This window comes from Adiantum capillus-veneris, chromosome 16 (genome assembly GCF_014529385.1).
Source record: "Adiantum capillus-veneris isolate H3 chromosome 16, ASM1452938v2, whole genome shotgun sequence".
NCBI classification, from domain to species: Eukaryota; Viridiplantae; Streptophyta; class Polypodiopsida; order Polypodiales; family Pteridaceae; genus Adiantum; species Adiantum capillus-veneris.
This window is the reverse complement of record NC_140946.1, coordinates 105,994,025-106,003,648: the sequence shown is the minus strand read 5'-3', so window position 1 is coordinate 106,003,648 and position 9,624 is coordinate 105,994,025. Positions and strand designations below refer to the sequence as shown.

Here is a 9,624-nt window from a genome sequence, read left to right as displayed (position 1 = left end):
GAAATTATGTCTATAACTTACATATGACTTGAAAACTTATCTTTGAAGTGCATTCCATTGTTTTGTAACACTAAGTGTTGAACACTTGGATTTTATAAACATAAAAAAGGTAATCTCTATAAAACAACTTTAAATTTTACTAAAATGTATGTCTTAGAACTTACCAGAATTCTCTCGATACGGATTGTATTTTGATATGGAGAAAAATCTATTGTTTTATTTCCCTCATAACCAATCTATGGTAGAAGCAAGGTGTAAAATACTTCTTTCTAGCTTGACAAATAAATTGCCAAAACTTGGTAGAAAAATAGGACACTTTAGTGTCTCAGGACACTTAAGTGTCCATTTACAGAACTAGTGTTCAGGCTGTATTATATCAATTGATGGGCATCTTCATGATGATGATGTTCGCAGACAATGACTCCGATTATGATTGCAAAGTGGAGCTTGAGAAAGGCCATCACTAGGACTTTGCAGAGATTCAACTTTTCTTGAACATGGCGCTGGCCGCGTACGAGAACAAGAGCATGACCGATGAGTTCTCTTTTGTGAGCAAAAGCAAGCTGATAAAGGATGTGAAAAGGACGAATGTCCTATGCACGAAAGTGAAGGACCTTACCATCACAACAGACACAGAGGTCCATGTTTGCTTGCTCCAAGATGGGTCCTTTGCATTCAGCTTCCGCGGTACTGGAATTCTTTATTGGAAAGACCTGAAATCTTTGCTTGGGGATATCATGACAGACCTCATGAAAGACCTAGTTCTTGTCCAGCTTCATGATGCTTCTGACAAAATTTCATATCAATCTGTGGGCGCCATTAAGGCTCATGAAGGTTTCCAACTTGCATTTCGAGATGTTACTAAAAGCCCAAGGTATGATGTCTTGGGAAAATAATGTAGTGTTTAATTTGCATGTTAAAGGCAGACACATTTGAATCTATGTGAAGCATTGTGCTGTGTATGTCTTCTTTCTTTCTGTATGCAGTCCCAATGAGAACATTCACCTTGTTGCAGAAGGACTAGGAGCACGCACAACAGATGTGAAATGGGTGATCTACATTGGGCACAGCCTTGGAGGCGCATTGGCAACACTATGCGCGCAATGGTGCCGATATGTGGGATATGCGATAGCAGAGGTATGGTGTGTAGCAATTGGGTCACCTCAAGTGGGGAATGGTGCATTTGCAGAAGATTTCAACAAGCATGTGGTGACAAAGGGAAGAAGCTACCGTGTGGTAAACAAAGGGGATTTGATTCCCAATGTCCCGTGCTTCAACGGCCTTGTGAATGTCTTCTCCAGGTACAAGCATGTGGGTGGGTTGATACATCTGAGTGAGCATCCCACAAAGAAGGAGGTAATTATGCTGAAGCGCGGCGGGCGGTGACCGAGTTTCCATGCACGGAGCCTGCAAGACCACCATTATGACTCCTATAAAAAGTCATTCCACAGGGCGCTATCTGCCTCCTCCCAATCTGCATAACAAGAACGTATGACTTCCCTTCCATCCTTGCATGGTTAGCTGGGGCAATTAAATAATTAGCAGGTTTAATCTGGGAGAGCTTAATTGTAGGCAATCCATTCATCAGGCATTGATGGTATTTAATATACTTTCCAAGCTACTAGTCCCAATTCTTGAGTTTCATATTGAAGGTATTTAATAAATTTTGCAAGCTACTACTCCCACTTCTCGAGTTCGATACCTGATTCACAAACACTTAGAGAAAGAAGCTTAGAGACTATCGAATGAAGAAAGGATATCTCTATCTAATCATTTGAATGAGTTTAATGTGAGCTTTAGCTAATTGAATGCACAAAAGGTGTCCATTGATGATCAATTGAAAGCCATGTTTTTTCTCAGTATGTTGTCCAAACATTGGGATGATTTCAAAATAGCAATTAGCAACATTGTATCAGCAGATGACTTGAAGGCCTTCCACGTGGCTAGTGCGTTGCTTATAGATGAGATTAATCACCAGAATGTTGGCGAAACCTAGGCATAAGAAGATTTAGAAACTTTCTCATGTGGGAAAATGGAGTCTTTTTTAGTGTTTTTCATACAATGCATAACATCATGAGCTTCTGTGAGGGAGGAACCACATACCTAGCTAGGTACGATTGGGGGCAAGGGACCCCCCCCCCGGAGCCGACTGGCGGTCCCCTACCCACAATCATATCTAGCTAGGTATACGGTGCCTCCTCACAAAAGCTCATGATGTTGAGGTAAGTCACAGTGTGAGAATTATAGTGAGAATCTGTCCCAAACTTCTTATGAGGGTGACAATGCTCTTAATGTGAAAGGTAGATCACATTCAAGAGAAACGCTTTTTGCTACTTGCACGGCTATGGTTGCGGTTATATATGTGGTAATTTGAGGATAGCATCCTGATAGTGTGAGATATTTTCACGCAATGATTTATGTTGGTGCATGGAACACGTGTCCCAAGCCGTCCAATTTCTATCTACCTCATTCGTGGGCAGAAAGTCTTTTTTAAATATATCTTCAAAGGCTGCCCAATTTTGTGGTATTCTCCTTAAGAGATTTTCACCATTTATAGGCCTTGCCTTCCAGAGTCAGACTTGTTTGCAGTGCCTTGAGTGCATCCAGAGTATGTTGTAAGTCGTGAATCCCTTCCCAATTGTTGAGAAAGATGTTTATTGCCTCCTTGTTGCGCTTTCGCTCCTCTCCCTTAAAAGTTGGTGGCTTTGTGTTTTTTAACAAATAATCCCCCTCCTTTGGAGTGAGAGAGTACAGAGGATTCGGAGGGGGAGCTTGTCCCTGAGAAGGAGGACCTTGCCCCTGGCCGGCTACATGCTCATGCTTGATGGGTACCCTCCTTGAGAGTATTTGGTCGCGAGCCCTCCTCATTGGAAGGATCGGGCATTTGGTGCTCGAAATCAAAAGTCATATTGATATCAAAATCCATGGTGACACTCTGCAGTGCTAGTAGTAAGAGAAAGAAGAATACTTTGATTCCAAAAAAGTTTGTAACCGTAGTATGCACCGCAGACGCCGATAATTAGCCATGCTAATTGCATCCACAATCACAATTTGTAGATGTATGGTTGCCAAAAAACCAAGCCGTGCTTGTACTCTTGAATATTTGAAATCTCCATGTCGCTTTTTATCATCCAATTTGCTAGCTTTTCGATTTGAAGGTGCTCGTCGAAAAAGACAGTGTCGATTCTGGCTGCTACCTTTTGCAGAATTCCGCTTCGTCGAGCTTCCCCTTAAACAAGGTTGCTCTCCCTCGAGCCTCCCCTCAAGCTTGGTACCAAAAAGTCGGAGGTCCTCGCTTCAAATTACCGGATGTCTTTAAAATTTCTTGAGTGTAAGCTTTGACGGTTCAACTACGACTATTCCATAATTTCTATAAATTGGCAGCTTGCCAAACAATTTTGGGATGTAGGCTTGAAGCTTAACAAAAATCTCAATGAGACAAGGAGGAAATTCTATCCGTGGGCACCTGCCCTAAATTCGAAAGGTCCTTGCCTTAAGGCTAAAGGCCTTTCGGCACCTTGTGTGAAAAAAAAATATGTTTCAAAGCCTGGCAATGGCGCAATAGAGCCACTCTGAAGGAGCCGCAGAGAGAGAGAGAGAGAGAGAGAGAGAGAGAGAGAGAGAGAGAGAGAGAGAGAGAGAGAGAGAGAGAGAGAGAGAGAGAGAGAGAGAGAGAGAGAGAGAGATGATGATGCCATGTTTCTCTATTCGCTGCAATGTTGTGTCGAGGTCTCCTCCCCCCAGTCTCACACTCCGTTTGAGCTTGCCCTTGTGGTGTTTGGCAATGGTCGCCTTCGCTTCCCCCTCGCCACCACAAGGGGCTCTGCACACGACGTTTTGGCTTTTTCCTCCTTGCCTAGAAGTAGATCATCTCCACTCAAACGCGGATTCACAATCCAATAAACACACTTTGCTAACCCTTTCTAGAGATTTGTTGATCAGTAACCTTTCTGTCCTATTCAAGTTATATTGGAGGGCCAACTGGTCCGTTCCTTTCAAGTACAATTGTTGTAATCCCATAGTTGACCAAGACGTTTGATACCTTTGTTTTTAATTTTCCTAGTCACCTCTCTCCAAAAAGGGGTCAACAAGATGTTCTCAACCTTGGAGAGCCAAGGGGACTAGTGACTTATGGAATTATGAAAGTACCTAAACACCTCTCTCCATTCCAAGGACTCTGTAGCCCTATTGCATTTCGCGCAAGCTCACCCATCAAACCCCCAAGTTTAAGGATGGCCCAATGAGGGGCACACAACTTGTCTTGCACTTCAAGCCCTTTCCATTGACCACCTTCCGAGCATACCTTAGAGCTACCTATCATCACCTTAAAACCATAATAGCTCAAGCTTGTTCTTGTTTTGCAAGAGCAACGACAAGATTGGCGCATTGGGCTTCCACATGAATGTAAGGGTTAAGAACCCCAAGACCGCCTTATTCGACAGGTCTATGGCCACGGTCTCCCATTTAGCCCACTGCCAGGGCGTCGATTCTTTAGTGTTTTTCTCCTAGAGGAATCTCTTCACTAATTTTGAGAACTCTTTCCAGTTGCATCTAACTAGCTTGAGCTATGGCCCACTAAAGGCTATATAAGGGAGTAACAAGAAATTGATAACCTTTATTCTGCTCGAACAAGGGAGAAGCTCATAGCCCCACCTTCACATCTTGCTCTTCACTTTCTCCATCACCCATGCAAATCTTTGCTTGTGGGTTACATCTACCTCCAAAGGGGCTCTTAGGTGCTCGAAATGCTCCCTTTAGTTACCTTGTCCACATCAAAGGATCAAATGAATCATTTTCTGAAAGAGAGATCAATCTTGATTTTCCAATGCTACACAACTATGTTGTTTCATTTTGACTATGTTTTTAGTTTAAATATATTAATTGTTCAATTTGTGAGCACTATTTATTGGTAAACAAACTCACCCCACACAAAAATAGTGGTGAACATAGATGTGAATGCTTGGATCTAGTCCACAGTGACTTTTGTGGGCCTATGCCTACCCTATCAAAAGGAGGTAAGTCATATTTGGTCACATTTTTTTATGCGTATTTGCAGAAAGTATAGGTATATTCTTTCTAGCAAACATATGATGTTTTTCATGATTTTAACACTTTTTGTCTTAGTGGAAACATGGGATGGAAAAAGACCTAAGTGTTTGAAAACTCATAATGGTGGATAGTATCTTTCAAAAGGCTCTTGGAGCAATCTATGCTTATGACTAAAAATGTATATGTGTGTACTATAGGAACCCTCTATTTTGATAGAGAGGAGGAGTATATGTCTAAGGCATTCAATGTGATTTTGACCAATCACTGGGATAAAACATCAATGTACAATGGTCTTGTTGATAGGAAAAACAGGCCACGTATGGAGATGGCACAATACATGGTCAGAAGCAAAGATTTGTCACATATGTTTCGGCTTGAGGCAATCATGCATGTTGTGTATGTACTAAAGAGGTCTTCCACTAAAGAATTGTAGTCTATTTATGCATGGCAAGAATCCATTTATCAATCACTTGCATGAGTTTGGCTGTTTGGATTATGCTTTGTTGCCTAAGCAACAATAAAGAATATTGAGTGGCACGACTAAAAAATGTATTTTCGTTGCCTAGATTCTTGAAAGTAAATATCACAAGTTGTATCATCTGCAAACAAACCATATAGTCAACGATGTTGTTATTAGGTAAGATGTAGTTCAATGTTTACCAAGGAGACAAAAATGTGCCATTGTTGTCTCTATTCAATGATGAGAGTACTAAGGTAAGGCATAAGAGGCACATACATGCTGCCTTTGCATGTTTCAAATGATGTCACAAAACATGCATTTTTTGATACAGATTTATAAGTTCTAACTAATGGGTATAGGTATAAAATTCAGCATGCTAGAGGTATGTCAATATGGTTTGGCACAAACCTTGCATCACAATAAATTGGGTATACCTTTAGCTAGCTCTACCCATTCGGGTTTTCATCATGCCTCTTATGCAAAAAATTTGCTATGTTTGGGTGTATCTAGTATGATTAATGAGGAAGAACTTTTGTCATTTGATGAAGTAAAACATTGAATTGCCTTTTGATAAAAAGGCCAATATTACTAAGTGCGACTAAGTGGGTTTGAAGTGGAAATGTAAGTTCAATGATAGCATTGATCTCACTATAAGGCTAGACTTGTGGAAAAAAAGGGTGTGCTCAAAGGAAGGGAATTGATTTTGATGAAACTTTTTCTCCCACTTATTATATGATGCAATTTATAGAATTTATGCATTGGCAACATATAATGGTCGAAATGTACGTCAATTGGATATAAAGACTACATGGTGAATTGCATGAGGAAGTGTATGTGTCATAGCCACGTGGTTATGTTCAAAAAAGGCAAAAAATAAGGTGTGCAATCTTAAGAAATATTTGTATGGGGTAAATCAATCTCCACATCCTTGGTTTGAGAAGATTCGTGCTTACTTTGTTGTGCATAGTTTTCAAAATAGTCCTAATAAGAGCACTTCGTATGTCAATTGTGTGGATGGTGTGTTTCTAGTCAATCTACTTTATATTGAGGACATGTTCCTCATTGGAGAATGAAACACATATTTTTTATTTTAAGGTTGGGTTGAATGTATTTTTTTCAGATGTCAGATTCATTAGAAATTATTCTAACCTTGAAAGGCCCTTTGGATTAAGGAAGGTTTGAGATTGCATAGATAGGTGTAGAGACATTCTCCCATGTAGAACCTTCTTTAGGTCTATCTAGCCATTTTACCAACACCTGTCGTCTGACATGATGTCTGGTGCGAAGCTCATGAGAATCCAAAATCTTTTCGAACTCATGAGGGATGCTTGGCGGTTCAATAAGGTCAACTAACACACCTGTGTCAATGACATTATCATTTTGTCCTAGCTATTTTCGTAAACGGCTAACATGAAAAATAAGATGAACTCGTGAGTGCTTTGGAAGAGCTAACTTATAGGCCACTTGACCTATACGTTTGAGAATGGTAAATGGTCCACAATAGCATGGTGAAAGTTTAGCAAATTTTCCTGTCTTTAGACTTTCTGAATGCTCCGAAACCTTGAGAAAAACCTTGTCTCCTTCTTCAAATGTAGCAAGACAACGATGCTCCTCTGTGTAATTCTTATACGGATCTTGAGCTTGCTTGACATTCTGTCTAGCAACTCGAAGCATGTCAAAATGTTCTTGGAGAAAATCCTTTGCTTGTTGTATCTTCTCCTTAGCCAACCCCACTGTAACGGCTGATCTAAGTTGAAATCCATATAAAAGTATAAATGTACTAAACCCTATAGTCACATGATTTGAACTATTATAAGCAAATTCCAATATAGGTCAATAGTCTTCTCAATTGGTTTGTTTCTTGCTAATGTACACTCGTAGCATATCCTCTAGCACTTGATTAACTATTTTAGTTTGACCATGTATTTCTGGATGATCAGTCGTACTTAGATTAAGTATAGTTTCCAACTTTTGAAACACAACTCTCCAGAAGTGATTATCGAACTTTCGATCTCTGTCACTAATGATACTAGCTGGAAGGCCGTAGAGTCTACATATATGCTCTACAAAATAGCTGTGCTAATTCCGGTGTCTTAACCATAGTCTTAGTGGGAATGAATCGACCCATATTTGTGAGATGGTCTACGATTACCCATATGGCATCATGGCCACAATTTGTAGTAGGTAATCCTACTACAAAATCCATAGAGATACTCTCCCACTTACCATGTGGAATCTCTAAAGGATGTAAAAGGCCACCTACCTTGAGGCACTCTGCCTTATTAACTTGGCACTATTGGCAGTTTAGTATGTACTCTTGAACATCATGATGTAACCCAGGCCAATAAAATTTCCGTCGAACTAAGGCATACGTCTTACGAATACCTGGATGACCAGCACGTGGACTATCGTGACACTCAAATAAGATTTGGCGCCTAGTGTTTGAGTCCTTTGGCACACATACTCTATCCTTGTAGAGTAAGTAGCCATCATCAATGGAAAAATTATTCCATCGTTTAAGCTCTTCCTGAGTAGGGGTGGAGCTCTATGTGTTGGATTTTTTGTCTGTGCGTGGAGAGACATGTTGATATGGCTATACAAAGAAATGTGAGTATGAGGGATCCCTTTTTAAAACTGCACTCCACCTTTAGCATATGATTGATCTTGTGCACACTTTCCACGTTGGAGAGGGGGAATGAGGGAACATGCCCAGCACAAACAAAAGGACCTCTCTATAGCTCAGGGTATTCACAGCACCCTTATCCTCTTGAAAAACACTTTCAAACACACAACTCATACTAGTAGACAACTGCCTTCTTGATTTCCACTGCTCACACACTCACCAAATGCACCACACAAGATACACCTGTTTCCACTTTCTGTCTCCACCCTTACACACGCACATAGCCACTCAATCTCACTCTCTCACTCAAAACACCATTGGTCCGGTGGGGCACACACATCCACACAGTCGGCACCGAGGAGAAACATGAAAGCAGGAGAAAGAAAAGGGGGGAAGGGGAAACAACAGCACGGGAGGCAACTATGGCTTGATTGCACTCCACAAAACACTTGTACAAACTCACATTGCCATCATCATGGCCATTTACACAAGAGAGATACAAAGGGCTTTGACAAGCACACTCCTCTGTCCAAAAGCTCCACTTTGCAGGCTTCCAACGGGCTCCCAAGCCAGGCCAAAAAGCCCCTAAAATCCCCCCATTTTTAACCAAAAAAAGTCTCTATTGCTTGCATCGGATGCCCTATCATTCCCTGCTCTTTTACCCAATGGTCGCGTCACAAAGACATGCCGGATCTTCACTATATCAGGCCAGTGCGATGCAAACCTGGCTACCCTTTGACTTTTCTGAGTTCGCCATCTGAGGCCTTCAATAAAACAGAAGTGCATCTGCATGACCTCAACCGCCAAATGCTCCGCTTTTTCTCCACACTTTAACTCGATGCTTAGGCCTCAAGATCACGACCCACGACTTCCTGCTACCTCCATACAGCTTCCCCTATCTGCTTGGACTTTGTCGAGGCCTAGGAAACGCGAAATTGCACATTCCCCAAGGCGGGCAAGTGGGCTCAGACCCGGCCCTCGAGAAATTTTTAAATGACCATAACTTGCTAACCAAAGCTCTGATTCGCATTCTGAGAAGACAGGCATGCTCCACAACTCGAGCTCTACACATGTATACATTGACACCAACCCGGGCCACCTGTCCCCAGCTGCCCTGTCCATCGGGGATCTGCTACACACTCCAACTTTAAACTTCAACATCTTGCACACTGGGGCTCCGTTTGACGAGCCAACACACTGAGCACCACATTCTAGCACATAAAACTCATATCTCGGGTGTAGTAGGCCACCAACCTGCTTGGCTATTCGCAACACACCTTTGGCCTAAAAAACCGTTTTAAGCATACATTCTCGCTATCCTTTGGCTAGTAAGGGCCTTGGCACCTGTCCTAGCCTTTTGCACTACACTCATATGCTGCCTCTACCTGGCATTGACCATCTCCTAGCTGGGACCAACTTTGGCTGCACCATCATTGCCCACCCCCTTGTTGAACATTTATGTTCAACCACACATGGCCTTATTGCACTAAAA

The 9,624-nt window shown here is 41.7% G+C and overlaps 1 pseudogene; it reads left to right on the top strand.

The window, feature by feature from the left end:
• Positions 1-497: 497 nt before the first annotated feature.
• LOC147439589 (uncharacterized) lies at positions 498-1,337 on the top strand (annotated as a pseudogene).
• The last annotated feature ends 8,287 nt before the right edge of the window (positions 1,338-9,624 follow it).